Source organism: Humulus lupulus, chromosome 1 (assembly GCF_963169125.1).
Source record: "Humulus lupulus chromosome 1, drHumLupu1.1, whole genome shotgun sequence".
Classification (NCBI taxonomy): domain Eukaryota; kingdom Viridiplantae; phylum Streptophyta; class Magnoliopsida; order Rosales; family Cannabaceae; genus Humulus; species Humulus lupulus.
Window position 1 is genome coordinate 111,583,066 of NC_084793.1, and position 4,641 is coordinate 111,587,706.

At 29.1% G+C, this 4,641-nt stretch overlaps 1 non-coding gene across 1 annotated transcript; it reads right to left on the reverse strand.

Annotated features, from left to right (window-relative positions):
* Positions 1-2,992: 2,992 nt before the first annotated feature.
* Positions 2,993-3,065, reverse strand: TRNAR-UCU (transfer RNA arginine (anticodon UCU)). Its single transcript has one exon. It is a non-coding gene; the product is annotated as a tRNA-Arg (tRNA).
* Positions 3,066-4,641: the final 1,576 nt, after the last annotated feature.

The window sequence follows — 4,641 nt, forward strand, 5'->3', positions numbered from 1 at the left end:
GAAGTAGAACTATATCCAATGGAGTTGGATGTTTGAAAAGTTTAAGTACCACACTAGATTCTTTGAGCAGTCTTCTTTGTAAAGTGACTTAGATTGATGTTCATGCTTAAAACTAACTTTTTTTGGAGGCAAAATATTCATGCAAAATGACCAAATTAGAGAAGTTTTTATGGGGAATACTATATATAGAATCAGACTTTGAAAAATGACACTTTTTTGGAGTTTTGACTGAAATCATATGCTTTAGTAAGGTTCTACCGGCCGGTCCTGGAGGATAAAAGGTTCTTCTTTATTAGTTTCATTATATGCTTTTATATTTTAGCACTTTGGAATGGATTTTTTATTCGAACTTGAGATCAATGGTAAGATTGATTTTTCTATTATACTTTTTGTGAGGCTTTATCATAATTTTTATCTAGGAAACAATGACAAAATTATTAAAAATTGTGGTATACAGCCAAGTTATTGATTTTTTTTTTCTAAATAATAAATAAGAAAATTAATAGAGCAGAATGAGATGAGTTACCCGCTGCTCTATTGGGTTTTGCCCTCACCCCACCCATTTATTAAACAGGGCGTGTTTCTTCGTGCATTAACAAGACTATAGTCGTCTTAAAAATGATATAATCTTTAATCTTTGCTAGTCGATAAAAAAAACATGTGGTGAAGCTATAAATTGTATGTAGGCACATTTTCGAACCAGAAGAATAATGTGTTTTTTTTTCCCTTCTCTAGTTTATATTGCTATTCTTGTTCTCTTAAAGTAACTTTAAGGAAATTCTCTATTTTTAAGCTAAATTTTAGATTAAATGATTAAAAAAATTAGTTTAGAGAATCACTTTAATCAATCTTATTCTAACCATACTGATATAAATTGTTTTAATAATTTTATTTTACTATTTGAATTTCTATTTTTTTATTAAATAATTCATGTGAAAATGTAAGTTTGATTGAAAAAATATAATAAAAATTTGAAGAAAAAAAATTAGAGAGCTCTTTATATTTAGCTAACTCTTTAATGAATTTTATTTTGGATAGTAAATAAAAAAAAGTAATTGGAGTGTTTTTTTAAATATCATTATAACTAAAAAAAATTGTGTTTGGAGAGCACCTTGAAATACTTTAATTTTAAGTTATGTTTGGTATGGTAGAAAAGTGGGAGGAAAGAAAATGTAAGAAAGAAAAGTGGAGAGAATATTAAAATGAGGGTTTGGCAGGAGAGAAAAATTGGGAAAAAAAGTAAAGAAAACAAAATGGTGGTGGGACCCACCAAAAAAGAGAAAATAATCTTATATTGCTATTCTTGTTCTCTTAACTCAAGGAAATCATCTATTTTTAAGCTAAATTTTAGCTTAAATGACTAAAAAAAACTATTTTAGAGAATAACTTTAATCAATCTTGTTCTAACCATACTGATATAAGTTATTTTAATAATTTATTTTACAATTTGAATTTATATTTTTTATTAAATAATTCATGTGAAAATGTAAGTTTGATTGAAACAAATATTATAAAAATTTGAAAAAAAAATTAGAGAGCTCTTAATATTTGCTAGCTCTTTAATAATTTTAATTTTGGAGCGTAAATTTAAAAAGTAATTGGAGTGCTTTTTATAAATATCATTATAACTAAAAAAAAAATATTTTGAAAAGCTCCTTGAAATGCTCTAGTTTTAAGCTATGCTTGGTATGGTGAAAAAGTTGGAGGAAAGAAAAGTTGAGAGAAGGTTAAAATAAGCGTGTTTAGTATGAGAGAAAAAATAGTGAAAAAGAACAGTGAAGAGAACAAAATGATGGTGGACCCACCAAAAAAGAGAAAATAAAAGAGAAAAAAATCTTAGTAAATTACTAAATACTCCTTACTAATAATTATCAAAATTACAATTATATTAATAAAATAGTAATTTTCATAACACAAAATTTTCTTTGTTATTCACCAAACATAATATAAGAAAAGCATTCTCTTTTCTTTCCCTCCATATTTTCCCGTCTCACTTAATTTCCTCCCTCTTTACCAAACATACATAGTGTTATTGTTGTGAGTGTAGTTGGTTGGTTTTGAAGGTGAATGCATTGGTGTTGTATTTACAACAGATTTGTTATTATGAATTTGTTGTTATTTGGCACAGTAAAAGAGGTGATAATGAGTATATCTATGAACAAATTAATAAATTTGTCTGTGATAATAGCTGACACATTTATTTCATGAAGCTCGTGTCTCATAAAGAGTTTCCAAATCTGATCCTCTTATTTTATTTTCATCTTCAAAAGAACATGGGCAACAAACGATTACTAGCTAGGGCCTTTCGATTGTCATAATAAAGCCATAAGATAATTGTTTTGCTTGCAAAAATGTAAGAGAACCCATTATATGTGACACAACATATATAGAAAGCAAATATATAATACTATAATTCAGATAAAAAAAATATATAATACTATAATAGTGTTATTGTTATTCTAAGAAAGTGGTTTTTTTTTCTAAAAATAAACAAATATATTAGTTTGCGTGTAGATGTAAATATAAAGGGGATTGATTCAATGAATAATTACTAGTTAGAGACTTTAACTAATTTATATATTTGTTTTTTGCTATCTTACAAAATAATTAGTCAACATTTTCGTCTCTTGTTGTGTTTGGTTGCAACTCTATTCTCCTTAAAATATTGCTATTCTTGTTCTCTCAGAGTAACTCTAAGGAAACTCTATTTTTAAGCTAAATTTTAGCTTAAATGACTAATAAAAACTATTTTAGAGAATCACTTTAATCAATCTTATTCTAACCATACTGATATAAGTTGTTTTAATAATTTTATTTTATAATTTGAATTTTTTTTTATTAAATGATTCATGTCAAAATGTAAGTTTGATTGAAAAAAAATATTACAAAAATTTGAAAAAAAAAATTAGAGAGCTCTTTAGATTTAGCTACCTCTTTAATAATTTTTAGAAACTCCTTAAAATATATATTCCAAAGAGTGAAATTTAGAAAGCACGCTCAGTGGGACTCGAACCCACAATCACCTGATTAGAAATCAGACGCCTTATCCATTAGGCCACGGGCGCCCTCAATTTGTTGAGATGTTAACATAAAATTATTATTGAAAGATAAATACAATTACACTATTTAAAAAGGGGAAGGGAAGTCGAGTTAATTTTATTTTCTTCTTTCTTTCTGTTTATTCTTGGGACGACTCTATTATTACCCAAGTGTATATTCTTCCTATATATAATTATTAAATCACGCCTAATCAAAATTTAAATTTTATTAGCATTTTTATCCTATTTTTATTCACTTATAATACTCATTAATTTAATTTTATATTTATTCTTTCCACTCACCCTCTAACTATTATTTTGATCTTTCATAATCTCTTCTATATAAAAAAAAAATGTGTAAATAACAAAAATTATTGATTTTTTTATTGAATATTCTAGATATTTAACGAAATATATTTTTAAAACTAATTAAAGATAAATATTTATTAATTATATTAATAAAGATTCAAATATTATAAAATATCATTATTATAATAATATTTAATACAAAACTAGATATTTAATAATTATATTAATATAAATTTAAATATTATTATTATAATAATATATAATACATGTTTACTGAGTTTTTCAGAAAATACAAATATATTGAGAAATAAGAGCTAGAAAAAATGACAAAGAAATGAACAAGATCACAGTTTTTACGTGATTGAGACATTAATGAGCCTTAGTCCACGAATCAATAGTATTGAGCTTTAGAGAGTTTAACAATTGAGGTTTTCTACAAGTTCAGTAGTGTTTATGCATACATGAGAAAATAGGATCATTGCTAGTTGCTACAGTGAACAAATGACCCTATTTATAGGTGGTCATATAGCTTGGGTCGGATTAATCCGGGCCAAATAAGAATATAATCATAAGTGCTCTCTAACGGAGCTATAATACAAGAGTGTAACAAGATTACAAGTTGTTAATCTAGGCCCATTGGGTCAGCTTAAGTGTAGTAGAGTTTTACACCTGCCATTTGTATGTTAGTACGGACTGATCCGCGTGGGCTACTAGGGGGATCCTGGGGACAGGATCTATCAGTGGCAGTACCGTTCCCTAGGAACATCATACGTTCCATGCGTATCCCTTTCTGCAGGTTAGTTAGGGAGACAAACTACCGGATTTCTCGGGGACACGTCAGCTGCATGAAGAACTGCTCTTGTTCTACCTGGACTTATGGTCCGGGTTTATTCACAGAGGATCAGGTTCGTTTACTCAGGCTCGAGGTCATTTACCATGATCTGGGTTCTTCTACCAAGACGAACATCAGCTATCGATGAAAGACCGAAGGAAAGATCTTGGTAGCGAGTTAGATCGAGAGGATGAACCTGGACACTTCATTTGGATCCCACATGATGGGATCCATCCCTTGGAATGAACCGTCTACCACAATGATCTAAACCCCGGAGGGCCGAGATTGGGTGAGTCCACGAAGTTGGTTCGGGCCTATGTCTCAAGTTAGAGCTCCTTACTATATGATTATCCGCCAGTCGTTGAACCTAAGACGGGTCTGGGCCTCCGAGCCCCTAGCTACTTAGTATTCATTAGGTCTTGACCTGTCTTGAGGGCCTATGAGGCCCACTTGACAATGTCA